Here is a 15,912-nt window from a genome sequence, read left to right on the forward strand (position 1 = left end):
AAGAGCCTCTTGATGAATGTGAAAGAGGAGAGCGAAAGGGTTGGCTTAAAACTAAACATTCAGAAAACTAAGATCATGGCATCCAGTCCCATCACTTCATGGCAAAGAGATGGAGAAACAGTGGAAACAGTGACAGACTTTATTTTGGGGGCTCCAAAATCACTGCAGATGGTGACTGCAGCCATGAAATTAAAAGACGCTTGCTCCTTGGAAGAAAAGTTATGACCAACCTAGACAGCATACTAAAAAGCAGAGACATTACTTTGCCAACAAAGGTCCATCTAGTCAAAGCTATGGTTTTTCCAGTAGTCATGTATGGATATGAGAGTTGGACTATAAAGAAAGCTGAACGCCGAAGAATTGGTGCTTTTGAACTGTGGTGTTGGAGAAGACTCTTGAGAGTCCCTTGGACAGCAAGGAGATCCAAGCAGTCCATCCTAAAGGAAATCAGTCCTGAATATTCATTGGAAGGACTGATGCTGAAGCTGAAATGCCAATACTTTGGTCACCTGATGTGAAGAACTGACTTATTTGAAAAGAACATGAGTTTGAGTAAACTCCGGGAATTGGCAATGGACAAGGAGGACTGGCATGCTGCAGTCCATGAGATCACAAAGAGTTGGACACGACTGAGCAACTGAACTGAACTGAACTGAACTGCCAAAAAATGTTGATAAATGTAATTCTATTAAGATTATATTATAATTAATTATAATCACATTAAGATTGTTAATATTATTAATAATTATATTAAGATTATTAATTAAATTAAGATCCACTAATCTTCCCAATGGAAACAGGAAATGGCAATCCACTCCAGTATTCTTTCCTGGAAAATTCCATGGACAGAGAAGCCTGGAGGGTTTCAGTCCATGAAACTGCAAAAGTCAGACATGACTGAGCAGACATGCATACGTTATGTATGTATGAAGTGAATACAACCAAAGAAAATGAATAAACATTTCCACACCAAGTAGCATGGATCAACCTTAGATATAATATTGTACAAAATGTTATATGAAACTATTTCATTCATATAAAGTTCAAATAAAGGCAAACAGGACTATATTATTTAGGGATGCATGTATAAATGGTAAAACTACAAAGAAAGTAAGGAAATCAGTAAGAATGTTAGGGCAACCTGTGTTAGTACTAAGAGAAGGGACAGGGCTCCTGTAGCAGAGTGATGTACATTCCCAGTGCTGGCAATGTACTATTTCTTAACCTTTAAATTTTTTTCTTATATAGTGATCACATAGATCTTTGCTTTATTAAGTAATTGTTAAGTTATACACAAATGTTACATGGAATTTTTAGTAAACATGGTAATTTTAATTTCTTGGATAAACTATAAATAGTGAAAAATGAAGTGATTTCTATTAAAACCAGAAACCAAGCAGACATGACTGTTTTCGCCACTGTTTCCTTACATTGTTTTGAAATTTATAACTATGATAATAAGACATGAAGAGGAAATACTTAAAATAATTATCAAATACCAAATTACTTATTTTGTATACAGATGATATGATTCTTAGACTCAATAGGCTGACATGAAGGGAAGAATGAGAATTAATAAGAGAAATTAAGTTGACAATACAAAAAATAAACACACACAAAGTTTCTTACTATCCTATCAAAAACCAATTTGAATTGAAAGTGGAAAAAAAAATCCATTCACATTATCAACAAAATCATAAAACAACTAGTAATAAATTTAACCAAAAAATACAGAATTTATATGACTAAAACTATATTTAGTCATAAAACAATATCTGAATAAAAATTTCTTTTAAAAAAAGTTTGTAGAATGTTGGGGTCCTTTAATGGACTGGAACCTGGTGGTCCAGAGTCAACGATAAGAAAGTGAAAGAAGGAAAGAGGCTAATATTCCCTGGGTTACGCAGCCAGCCTTCGCGCTCCAGGGAATCAGCCAGAAATAGAGAGAGAGAGAGAAACAGAGAGAGAGAGAGAGAGAGAAAGAGAAAGAAGGACACAGGGACCCAAGTCTCTGGTGGAGCAAGGGTGTTTTATTCAACATAGTGTGGGAATATATACTGTCTTACAAGGTAGCTTTTTTCAGAAAAGATAAAGTTCAAAAATCCAGACGGTCCATATCAAAGAGAGAGGGTTATAAATAATCACTTGGTCCATAAAAAGAAAGAGGGTCATAAATAGTTACTTTTCTCCTGTATGGAGAAACTAACGAAGGAAATGCATGCATTCCTCACCCTAGGGAGTGGTTTGCCACTCCTCTTAATTCCTGAATACTCAGGAATTAATAAGGAACAGAGGATTCATGACAGATCCAAAACAGCACACAGGGAGCCTCCTGCTAAATGCTTCCTGACAGTAGAATTACTATCCTTTTGTTTAAGTTTGATCAGATTCACCAGTAAAACCATCTGGACCTTGAGTTTCCTTCTGATTATGGTTACAAACTCAATAGTTGATAGTGCTACTGTGGTTTTCTACATATTCTTGTAATTCGTTAATCTGTGTCTTTCAAAGAATTTCTCCATTTAAATCGTCAAATGCATTGGCATAAAATCATTCATAACACTCTCATATTGGCTTTTAAGTCTATGAAGGATCTGTAGTGATACACTCTCTCATTCATGATCCTGATAACTTATTCACTGAAAAAGACCCTGATGCTGGGAAAGACTGAAGGCAGGAGGAGAAGAGGATGACAGAGGATGAGATGGTTGGATGGCATCACCAACTCTATGGATGTGAGTTTGAGCTTAGGGAGTTGGTGATGGACATAGAAGACAGGCGTGCTGCAGTCCATAGGGTCACAAAGAGTCAGACATGATTGAACGACTGAATTGATAACTTGTTTTTTCACTTTTTCTCTTAATCTCATGAAGATTTATTGGCTTATCGATTAAAACACATTTTTAAAATTTTCTTTATTGTTTTTTGTTGCTTATTTTGTTAATTTCAACTTTTCATTATTGCTTTTTTATATTAATTTCCAGTCTAAGTTGATTTGTTCTCACTTCTTGAGATCTTTATTCTTTTCTAATATAAACATTATATTTTCCTATAAGTGTTAATTTATCTGTATCCCATAAATGTTAATATTTCATTTTCATTCAGTCAAAAAATAACTCACTATTCCCTTTGTGGTTTCTTTGTTGACCGCTGGGTTATTTGAAAGTGTATTGTTTGATACCTAACTATTTGGGGATTTTACAGATACTTTCAATTATTGATTTATAATTTAGTTCCATTTGATCAATTTAGGGGTTTTCTCAATGGCTTAGCTGGTAAAGAATCTGCCTGCAATGTAGGAGATGCAGGAGACATGGGTTTGATTCCTGGGTCAAGAAGATCCCCTGGAGGAGGAAATGGCAACCCACTCCAGTATTCTTGCCTGAAAAATCCCATGGACAGAGGAATCTAGTGGGCTACAGTCCAAAGGGTTGCAAGGAGTCAGACATGACTGAGCATAGACCATATATATATATAGTGATCAGTTTGCTTAATGGCTCAGCATTCTTTTAGCTTAAGACAGCTTCGTATGTATTATGTTGTTGCTCAGTGGAGTCTATAAATGTCTATTAAAGTTTATTGATAGTGTTATTCAAATCTTCTATATCCTTACTGCTTTTCTGCCTACTTTTTCTATCAATTACTGAAAAAGGAGAGTCAAAATAACAAAGTATCATTAGCCTCCAACTAATAAAAATAAATGGAAAAATAAAAAATAAAAATAAATAAATAAATAAAATAACAAAGTATCATTGTGAATTTTTCCATTTCTCCTTTCAACTCTATCAGTTTTTCTTTCATTATTGTAAATCTCTGTTGTGTCTTCTTAGAAAATTGATTTTGTTATTATTATGAAGTGTCCTTATTTATCCCTAGTAGTATGGCTTGTTCTGAAGTCTGCTTTGCCCTAGATTTCTATAACCCCTTCTGCTTTCTTACAGTTGTATATAAAGATATGTCCTTTCCCATCCCTTTACTTTTAAACTAAGGCAACGTCCACCATTGTTAATGAGATTGCGCCCACATAGAGGGAACAGAGCTGACTCGAACTCCATACCTGCCTCTGACCAGGGCAGAAGCAACCATTTCCAATGTCTGTGTCCCTGCCCACATTTGGGAGAAATAAAACTACCTCTAGGGTGGAGATCACCAAAGCCTGTAGGAGCAAAACCAGCTCAACAGTGTGGTACCAGGCACTGTAGCCCCAAACATGTCTAATGCACACACACTAGGGGAAAAGTGAAACCAGCATAGAAATATAGTCCTTCAGGCCACAGCCATGACCCTAACCAAGGCAAAGACTACCATCACACCAAGGAGAAATACAACTCATGCAGAGCTTCTGCTTCAACACCTTGGGCCCCAAACCTGCGTCCAACAGAGTGGAAATAGCCAATCAACACAGGAAAAGTTCTGGTTAAACTTGGCTCTGGCTCTATCCCTTTCAACTCCACCCCTACTTCCCATACCAAGGTGGTGGCTCCCTACAGAACCCAAGGTAAGATGTGACCCATGTTCACTTTAGAACCAGCTCTCCCACCAAAGCCACTGGACACATGCAGATGACATAGGGATGCTCCCACACAAGGAAATGACTTCATGACTGAGATAGGTAACTGCTTCACCTAATTTTGTAATGACAGAGAAAGTAAAAACAAAATGAGAAGACAAAACAATATTTTTCAAACAAAAAAACAAGAAAAAGACCCTAATGTAACAACCCAGGTCTCCCACATTGCAGGCAGATTCTTTACCAGCTGAAACAACAGGGAAACCCTAATCTAACAAAGATAAATAATTTATCTGATAAAGAATTCAAAGCAAAAATGATAATAATGCTAACTTAACTTGGGAAAAGAATAAATAAACATAGCAAGAATTTTAATAAAGAACTAGAAAATATTTTAAAAGAGGCAGTCAGAGCTGAAGAATAGTCGAAATAAAAAAATCATACTAGAGGGAACTAACAGTAAATTAAATGAAAGAATACAGAAGTGACCTAGAAGATAAAATATTAGAAACAACAAAAAAACAAGAACAGCAAAAAGAAAAGCAAATTTTTAAAAGTAAGGATAGTTTAAGGGACCTCTATAACAGTATCAAACATACTCCAAGAAGGGGAAGAGAGAAAAAAGGGGTAGAAAACATATTTGATAAAATTATAGTTGAACATTTCATGAACCTAAAGAAACAGATGTCCAGTACAGGAAGTAAAGAGAGTTCCAAAGAAGATGAAACCAAAAGACTCACACTAAGATAGATCATAATTAGAACAGCAAAAGCTAAAGATATAATTTTAAAGGAAGTAAGAAAAACACAAAGGGTCACATACAAAGGAACACCCTCAAGGTTATCAGCTGACTTCTGCAGAAACTCTGCAGGCCAAAAGGGGGTGGAATAATATATTTAAAGTGCTGAAAGAGAAAAACGTATATATAGATCATCTAGACAGAAAATCAATATGAAAACAATGGCTTTAAACGACACATTAGATCAGTTGGACTTAATAGACATTTATGGCACATTCCAGGCTGCCCTAGAAGCTTAGCTGGTAAAAAACCACCTGCCAATGCAGGAGACACAGGAGATTCAGGCTCAGTCCTTGGATTGGGAAGATCCCCTGGAGAAGGAAATGGCAACCCACTCCATAATTCTCACCTGGAAAATCCTTGGACAGAGGAGCCTGGAGGGCTACAGTCCATGGAGTCACAAGAGTTGGACATGACTGAGCATGGGGCCTTCCATTCAAAAAACAGAAGAATACATATTTTTTCAAGTGCATATGGACCTTTCTCTGGGATACCTCATATGTTAAATCACAAAGCAAGTCTCAACAAATAGGATAGAAATTATATTGAGCACATTTTTCCAACTCCAACTGCATGAAACTAGAAATCAACCATAGGAAGAAAAATGAAAAAAATACAAATATGTGAAGATTAAACAATATGCTACTAAAAATGCCTAGGTCAATGAAGATATCAGGGGAAATTAAAAGATACCTTGAGACAAATGAAAATAAAAACACAAATTTCTCAGTCTATAGGATGCAGTAAAAGCAGTTCTAAAAGAGAAATTTATAGTGATATGAACATACCTAAAGAAACAGGAAAAATCTCAAAAAAACAACTTAAACCACCACCTAAATAAATTAGCAAAAGAAGAAAAAACAAAGCCCAAAGTCAGGGGAAGGAAGGAATAAGGGTCAGAGTGGAAATAAACAAAATAACTTTTTAAAGATCAGTGAAACCAAGAATTGGCTCTTTGGAAAGATAAACAACTGATGTTAAGGAAATTAAATCGAAGTAGTCTTGTTCAGGCTTCAGAGACACGAAAGCAGAGCAGGCCTCTGACCTTGCTTCTAACCTGCCTGGACACTGCCTTGACTACATGCCTGCTAGCAAGTGCAACCTGAGAGGAACTATAGATGAGATAAGGTGCAGGTCTTGGAATTCTTGAGCCCCCCAGAGGAAGTCGGGCCAAGCATACCCAGGACTTAATAAATTCCTATGACTCACAAGATAAAACAAATAGCATTGTAAAAAGATGAATGTGAAATCAGAATTTCAATTTGCTCACAAACTGACAATGATATCAGTTTGTAGCCAGGAATTATAAGCGGTACCCAAAAACTGCAATTTGAAGTCTCACTTGTGGAGCAGATGTGGTGTGCCCAGGATCTTTTCCCAATTGGGACTCCAGATTGCTGTTATATGGGACTTCCCAGTGCTGTTTGAGTCTAGATGCTGTTTGAGTCAATGCATTTTCTCTCCTCTACAGTTCCTATTTCTCTTTTCTTTTATTTATTGTATACTGAAGATAAATTAGGCAATTCTCTATTAAATATTGAAATTGTTTATTTGTGTATATCTTTTGCTAATGAATCCTTCAAACCTGAAGCGAAAGTTAAAACTTTTGGCAAAACAATTGATAAGCCTTTAGCCAGGCTCATCAATAAAAAGAGAGGACCCAAATAAAATAAGAAATAAAAGAGGATAAATTATAACCAATATCACAGAGATACAAATACTGCAAACAATGTAGTATTCATAAGAGCATACAACAAATAGTTACATACCAACAAACTGGACATACTAGAACAAATGGACAGATTCCTAGAAATATACAATCTTTCAAATCTCAACCAAGAAGAAATAAGTAATCTGGACAGACTGAGTACTAGTACTGAAATTGAATAAGTAATGAAAAACTTCCCAAGAAACAAAAGTCCAGGACCAGAAAGCTTCACAGAGCAATTCTGCCAAACATGTAAAGAAGAGTTAATACTTATCCTTCTCAACTATTCGAAAGAAATTGGAGTGGACAGAACACTACCAAATTCATTCTATGAAGTTCCCATTACTCTAACACCACAATAAGACAAAGAAAATTATAGGCCAATATCCACAATTAATACACATGTAAAAATCTTCAACAATATATTAGCAAGCTGAATTCAACAATACACAGATCAAATCATACACCATGATAAAGTGGGATTTATTCCAAAGATGCAAGGATGGTGTAATATTCACAAATCAACAGTGTGATACACCCCATTAACAAACAAAGGATAAAAATCACATGGTCATCACAACTGACACAGTAAAAGCATTTGGCAAAACTCAACATCACACATGATATAAAACAAAAAACAAAAAACCTCTATACCCTCAACAAAGTTGGTACAGAGGAAACATACCTCAACATGATAAGTCCATCTATTACAAAACCAAGGCTAACATCATACTCAATGGTGAAAAGCTGAAAGTTTTTCCTCTAAAATCAGGAAAAAGACAAGGATGCCCATTCTCACAATTTTTATTTAATATAGAACTGGAAACCCTAGCCAGAGTAATCAGACAAGAAAAAGAAATACATGGCACCCAAATTAGAAGGAAAGAACTAAAACTATAACTATGTACAGATGACATGATGCTAAATATAGAAAACCTTAAAGTCTCTACCAAATTTATAAATGAATTTAGTAAATTTGTAGGATATAAAATTAATATACAGAAATCCATTGCTTCTCTATACACTAATGAAGAACTATCAAAAAGAGAAAGCAATAAAACAATCCCTTTCAAAATCACATCAAAAAGAAAAAAATATCTAGGGATAAACTTAATCAAGGAGATAAAAGAACTGTACTCTGAAAAATATAAGACATTAATGAAGGAAAGTAAAGATGATACAAATAAATGCAAAGATATCCCATGTTCATGAATTACAATTAGAAAAAAGTGATATTGTTAAAATTACTATATTACCCAAAACAATCTACAGATTTAATATAATCCCTACCAAAATACTCATGCCATATTCCACAGAACCAAAAAAATCCTAAAATTATAGGAAACTGCAGAAGACCTCAACAGTCAAAGCAATCTTGAGAAAGAATAACAAAACTGAGGTATCACATTCCCTGACTTTAGACTAAACTATAAAGCTACAGTAATAAAAACAGTATGGTATAGGCACATGCACAGACACATAGATCAACAGAATAGAACAGAAATCCCAAAAATAAACCTATGCATTTATGATCAATCGATAACAAAGGTGGAAAAAATGGGGAAAAGACAGTCTCTTCACTAACTGGTGCTGGGTAAACTACACACAACTACATGTAAGAGAATAAAATTAGGACATTTTATCATACTACATACAAAAATAAATACAAAATGGATTAAAGACCTAAATGTAAGACCAGAAACCATAAACGTCTTAGAGGAAAACATAGGCAATACACTCTTTGACATAAGTCTTAGGAATATTTTTTGGATCTGTCTCCTTAGGCAAGAAAAGCAAAAGGAAATAAACAAATGAAGTCTGATTAAACTTAGAAGCTTTTGCACATCAAAGGAAACCACTGACAAAAGAACAACCTACTGAATGGGAGGGCTTCCCCAGTGACTCAGCAGTAAAGAATCTGCCTGCAATACAGAAGGGGGGGAGACACCGGTTTGACCCCTGGGAAGATCCCCTGAAGGGCAGCTTGGCAATCCTCTCCAGTACTCTTGTCGGGAAAGCCCCATGGACAGAGGAGCCTGGCAGGCTACTGGCCATGGGGTCAGAAAGAGTCGGATACAACTGAAGCCAATGAGCACTGAATGGGAGAAGATATTTACACGGGTAAGGGGTAATATCAAAAACAAACAGAGTTCATACAGCTCAGTATCAAAAGACACCCTAATTAAAAATAGGCAGATTGCCTAAATAAATGTTTTTCCAAAGAAGGTATACAGATGGCCAATGGGCACATGAAAAGATGCTCAACATCACTAATAATCAGCAAAGTCCAAATTTAAAGTATGATGAGTTACTACCTCACATCTGTCAGATGACTACCCTGAAAAGGATAACAAATAATAAACGTTGATGAAAATGTGGAGAAAAGGGAGCCCTAGTACACTGCTGGTCAAAATGTACATTGGTACAGTCACTGTGGAAACAGTATTAAGTTTTCTCAAAAATTAAAAATAGAATGATCATATGATCCAGCAATTCTAATCCTGGTTATATATCCAGAGAAAATGAAAAAAAAAAAACACTAATCTGAAAAGATATTTGCACTCCCAATGTTCATAGTAGCATTATTCACAACAGCCACCTAAGAAGCAATCTTAGCCATCTAAGAAGCCATCTAAGAAGAATCTGCCATTCACAGAAGCAATCTAAGTTCATCAAAAGATGAATGGACAAACAAGCTGTCCATTCATATGTCCAAACTGTTCATTCAAATAAACTGTTCATCATGAACAAACTCTCACACACACATACACACACACAAATGGCATATCAGCCATAAAAAAGAATTTACCATTTGTAACAACATTCATGTAACAACATGGATGAACTTGAAGAGTATTATGAAAGGTGACATAAGTCAGAGAAAGACAAATACGTTTTCACTTATATGTGGAATCTTAAAAACAAGAGAAATAAATGCATATAACAAAACAGAAACATACTCAGATACAGAGAACAAACTATGTTTACCAGTGGTGAAAGCAGTGAGCAGAGAGACATGATAGGGAATGGGATTAAGAGGTATGAACTAGTAGGTATAAAATAAATAAGCAATATGGACACAGTACAACACAGGGAATATAACCAATATATTATAATTACTTTAAATCGTGTATAATCAATAAAAATATTCAATCATTGTTGTATACCTGAAACTAATATAATATTATAAATCAACTAGTCTTCAATGAAAAAAGCAACAAATAACTAAATTAAGATACCATACTGTGTCAATGAGTAATCTGTTTAGAATTAAGTTTTTGTACTATAAAATAATGGCAATTTGTGATTACACCACTTTGAAGTTGTCTGAGTATAACGTGATATTTCACAGTGCTGGAATTCCCTGGCAGTCTAGCAGTTAGGACTCCACAAGCATTTCCAACAGTTTCAGCTTACTGTTACCTGTCCCTGGGTAAAATTCCTGTGTAACCCTGTGTGACAGCCTTCTCTGGTTTATATCTGTGAGTAACAAGAGTTCTGCCTTTCACCTGTCTGTCTCTGAGTTGTGTCCTACCACCAAAACCTCTTTGAATCTTATAAAAGCATCTAGTCTTACCCTGGTTGCAGCACCAGCTGTCACTGATGGCCGCTGGCACTTGGTTCACTGTTTGCACTGACTACACATTATTTCTGCCAAGTAACATCAGTTGCCAGCATCTTGCTTTTGAATTGTGTTTTTAAAGTTTTACACCATGTGCCTATATTATTACTTAATTTAGTCCTCATAACCGCTTTTAAGGAGAAGAATGAGTAACATTATACCAAGTTGATTTATCTGTCACCTAGAGGCAAAGCCAAAACTAAAAACACATCTTTTGGTTCCTAGTTTAGTGCTATTTCTAGCAGGACTCTGTGCCCACTATTCAATTTAGCACTGTCTTTCAAGTTAAGATTTTCCCATTTAAAGAGTACACAAGAGGGACTTAACTGGCTGTCCAGTGTTTAAAACTACGTCTTCCAATGCAGGGGGTGTGGATTCCATCCCTGGTTGGGGAGCTAAGATCCCACAAGCCTCGTGGCCAAAAAACCAAAACATAAAACAAAAGCACTATTGCAACGAATTCAATAAAGCCTTGAAGAAATGATGTTTTGTCACTAAGTCATGTCTGACTCTGCAACCCCATGGACTGCAGCACAGCAGACTTTTAAAATGGTCCACATCAAAAAACTTTAAAAATAAAATAAAATCAACAACAAAAAAAAAGTACACAAGAAACTGTTACCTCCTTATAAGGCTACTCCTTCCCTCCCTTCAATATCAAGGAAAGTAAGATTTAAGGTTAAGCTGCAGAATCCCTTAATCCTTCACACCACCACCATTGCCAAGCATGATTTAAGGGACCTTGGAGCTCTGGCACTTCTGGAAAGACAGCCCCTCTGGCCTTAACTCTGTTCACAACATGACTGAAAGAGGATGTACAAGTGCAGCACACTTCTAGTGAGACTTTCATTCTATCACAGACACCTCATCTACTCATCCCAAGCCAACCCTTAAACCTCACCTCACCACTGACAAGATGACTATCATAAGAACTGACTATACACCTCCCCCTGAGAGTACTAATTCTATCATGTCCTATATCTCTGCTTACAACACTAGCCACAAGAATACTTGGCCTCCAGATCATCCCTCAGCATAGGGATTCTTACCCTATTACTGTCTTCTACATTGCCTAATTTGAATCAGACTCTAACCCCCAAAACAACTTTTAACTTCTTCCACTGTGATCTCTGGAATTCAGGATCCATCATCAACAAAATCCCATTGCTGTAGATTGAATGCTTGTACCCTCCCAAAATTCACATGTTGGAACCTAATCCCCAGTGTGATGGTATCTGGATGTGCGGCCTTCAAGGAAGTGATTAGGTCTTTTGGGCAGACCCCTCATAAATGGGATTAATGCCTTTATAAAAGAGGCCTCAGAGAGCTTCCTGGCCCCTTCTGTCATGTGAAGACAGAGCAAGAAGACACCAGAAGCAGTTTTTCACCAGAATCTGTGTGTCTCAGTCAGGCTTCCCACCCTCCAGAATTGTGAAAAATAAATGTTCACTGTTTATAAGCCACCCAGTCTATGGTATTTTGTTACCACAGCCTGAACAGACTAAGACACTCCTATATCCTTCAACCTCTTTGACAGACGTTTCTTTCACCTCTTTTATCTAACTGAAACTTGGCTACCTCTTGAGAAAAAGCATGCTTCTTTTTTTTTTTTTTCCATTTATTTTTATTAGTTGGAGGCTAATTACTTTACAACATTGCAGTGGTTTTTGTCATACATTGAAATGAATTAGCCATGGATTTACATGTATTCCCCATCCCGGTCTCCCCTCCCACCTCCCTCTCCACCCGATCCCTCTGGGTCTTCCCAGTGCACCAGGCCCGAGCACTTGTCTCATGCATCCAACCTGGGCTGGTGATCTGTTTCACCCTAGATAATATACATGTTTTGATGCTGTTCTCTTGAAACATCCCACCCTAGCCTTCTCCCAGAGTCCACAAGTCTGTTCTATACATCTGAGTCTCTTTTTCTGTTTTGCATATAGGGTTATTGTTACCATCTTTCTAAATTCCATATATATGTGTTAGTATACTGTAATGGTCTTTATCTTTCTGGCTTACTTCGCTCTGTATAATGGGCTCCAATTTCATCCATCTTATTAGAACTGATTCAAATGAATTCTTTTTAATGGCTGAGTAATATTCCATGGTGTATATGTACCACAGCTTCCTCATCCATTCGTCTGCTTATGGGCATCTAGGCTGCTTCCATGTCCTGGCTATTATAAACAGTGCTGCGATGAACATTGGGGTGCACGTGTCTCTTTCAGATCTGGTTTCCTCGGTGTGTATGCCCAGAAGTGGGATTGCTGGGTCATATGGCAGTTCTATTTCCGGCTTTTTAAGAAATCTCCACACTGTTTTCCATAGTGGCTGTACTAATTTGCATTCCCACCAACAGTGTAAGAGGGTTCCCTTTTCTCCACACCCTCTTCAGCATTTATTGCTTGTAGACTTTTGGATAGCAGCCATCCTGACTGGCGTGTAATGGTACCTCATTGTGGTTTTGATTTGCATTTCTCTGATAATGAGTGATGTTGAGCATCTTTTCATGTGTTTTTTTGCCATCCGTATGTCTTCCTTGGAGAAATGTCTGTTTAGTTCTTTGGCCCATTTTTTGATTGGGTCATTTATTTTTCTGGAGTTGAGCTGGAGGAGTTGCTTGTATCTTTTTGAGATTAATCCTTTGTCTGTTGCTTCATTTGCTATTATTTTCTCCCAATCTGAGGGCTGTCTTTTCACCTTGCTTATAGTTTCCTTTGTTGTGCAAAAGCTTTTAAGTTTCATTAGGTCCCATTTGTTTATTTTTGCTTTTGTTTCTAAAATTCTGGGATGTGGGTCATAGAGGATCCTGCTGTGATTTATGTCGGAGAGTGTTTTGCCTATGTTCTCCTCTAGGAGTTTTATAGTTTCTGGTCTTACATTTAGATCTTTAATCCATTTTGAGTTTATTTTTGTGTATGGTGTTAGAAAGTGTTCTAGTTTCATTCTCTTACAGGTGGTTGACCAGTTTTCCCAGCACCACTTGTTAAAGAGGTTGTCTTTTTTCCATTGTATATTCTTGCCTCCTTTGTCGAAGATAAGGTGACCATAGGTTCGTGGATTTATCTCTGGTCTTTCTATTCTGTTCCATTGATCTATATTTCTGTCTTTGTGCCAGTACCATACTGTCTTGATGACTGCGGCTTTGTAGTAGAGTCTGAAGTCAGGCAGGTTGATTCCTCCAGTTCCATTCTTCTTTCTCAAGGTTACTTTGGCTATTCGAGGTTTTTTGTATTTCCATACAAATTGTGAAATTATTTGTTCTAGTTCTGTGAAAAATACCATTGGTAGTTTGATAGGGATTGCATTGAATCTATAGATTGCTTTGGGTAGTATAGCCATTTTGACAATATTGAATCTTCCAATCCATGAACACGGTATATTTCTCCATCTGTTTGTGTCCTCTTTGATTTCTTTCATCAGTGTTTTATAGTTTTCAATGTATAGGTCTTTTGTTTCTTTAGGTAGATATACTCCTAAGTATTTTATTCTTTTTGTTGCAATGGTGAATGGTATTGTTTCCTTAATTTCTCTTTCTGTTTTCTCATTGTTAGTGTATAGGAATGCAAGAGATTTCTGTGTGTTAATTTTACATCCTGCAACTGTATTCGTTGATTAGCTCTAGTAATTTTCTGGTAGAGTCTTTAGGGTTTTCTATGTAGAGGATCATGTCATCTGCAAACAGCGAGAGTTTCACTTCTTTTCCTATCTGGATTCCTTTTACTTCTTTTTCTGCCCTGATCGCTGTGGACAACACTTCCAAAACTATGTTGAATAGTAGCGGTGAGAGTGGGCACCCTTGTCTTGTTCCTGATTTCAGGGGAAATGCTTTCAATTTTTCACCATTGAGGGTGATAAAAGCATGCTTCTTTTGCAGTCCTCTCAAGGGGACTTTTCTCCAACAATATACAGACCAGTGCTTCGCAAATGGTAAATCGCAACCTATTTCTGGTGGCTCAGAGGTTAAAACGTCTGCCCACAATGTGGGAGACCTGGGTTCAATCCCTGGGTAGGGAAGATCCCCTGGAGAAGGAAATGACAACCCACTCTAGTATTCTTGCCTGGAGAATCGCATGGACGGAGGAGCCTGGTAGGCTACAGTCCACAGGGTCGCAAAGATTCGGACCTGACAGCGACTGTACTTTCACTTTTCACTTTCATGGTTTATGAAATCAATTTATTGGGTAGGAAATAAAAAAACTTTTAAAATAAATAGAAAAATATCAGCATATAAGGTATTGTTCTATGAAAGTAAGCTATTTTTTCAAGTATATAAATGATGACTTTCAAATATACGGGTTTTTTTTCCAAATACAATATATGAAATTTGAAAGCCACTGCTTTACACCTTTTAGGGTTAGAAGTAGAATAAATACACTCTTTGCCCTTTATTACGGTCTCAAGTACCACTTCCCTCCTTTCTCCCTAAGTAATGTCCTGCTCATTTGAGACATCAGGCCATTCCACACATTACCCTTCCTTTTTATTATCACCTACCATAGTCCTGGTCATTCTCCTTCTTTCATTAACAACTCCCTCAACTAGCTTGCTATCTTACTCTATGTAACCTCATCATCATTCATGGTAGTATCCATGTAGATGACCCATCTTATGCCCTGGGTTCAACTGTGCAAGCATGATCATTAAAATACTGAAACATTTTCATTGCCACTAGTGCCTCCAGGACCCTGCACCGAACTACAAGCTACTTCATTTTAATGAACCCATGCCCACACTAGTACTGGTAGTTAAATATTTTGATTACTATCCCCACTAATATCCAGCTTCTCCATTCCTTGACTTTCTCTTACCTTAAATAATCTTGTCCACAACCTCAGTCATTCACTTTTACAGTCATACCCTATATCTAGTTATTACCAATAACTGTAGCCCCTATCCCAAGCTCCAGTTAAAGCTCCCACTCTGCCACCTACATCTTCAGCTCCAATCAATTTGTCTACCTCACTGAGACTCAGGAATAAATTTATTTTTCATCCCATCTTTGCTCTGTCCCACCCTACTAAAGTCCTTTTTTCACCAATTATACAGCTCCATACCTAGGTCTTCATCATTTACTGAATTATTCCTATGCGTTAAATTACCTATTTTGTTGACAGAAAAAAAACCCACAAGGTGAGAGTTGTGTGTTAAGTTTTACTTGGAGCAAAATGAGGACTATAGCCTGGGAGACACCCTCTCAGACAGCTCTGAGGAACTGCTTTAAAGAGGTAGGGGGGAGGTCAGTATATACGTGATTTTGCTGAAGGGGGATA

This window comes from Odocoileus virginianus, chromosome 24 (assembly GCF_023699985.2).
Source record: "Odocoileus virginianus isolate 20LAN1187 ecotype Illinois chromosome 24, Ovbor_1.2, whole genome shotgun sequence".
Classification (NCBI taxonomy): domain Eukaryota; kingdom Metazoa; phylum Chordata; class Mammalia; order Artiodactyla; family Cervidae; genus Odocoileus; species Odocoileus virginianus.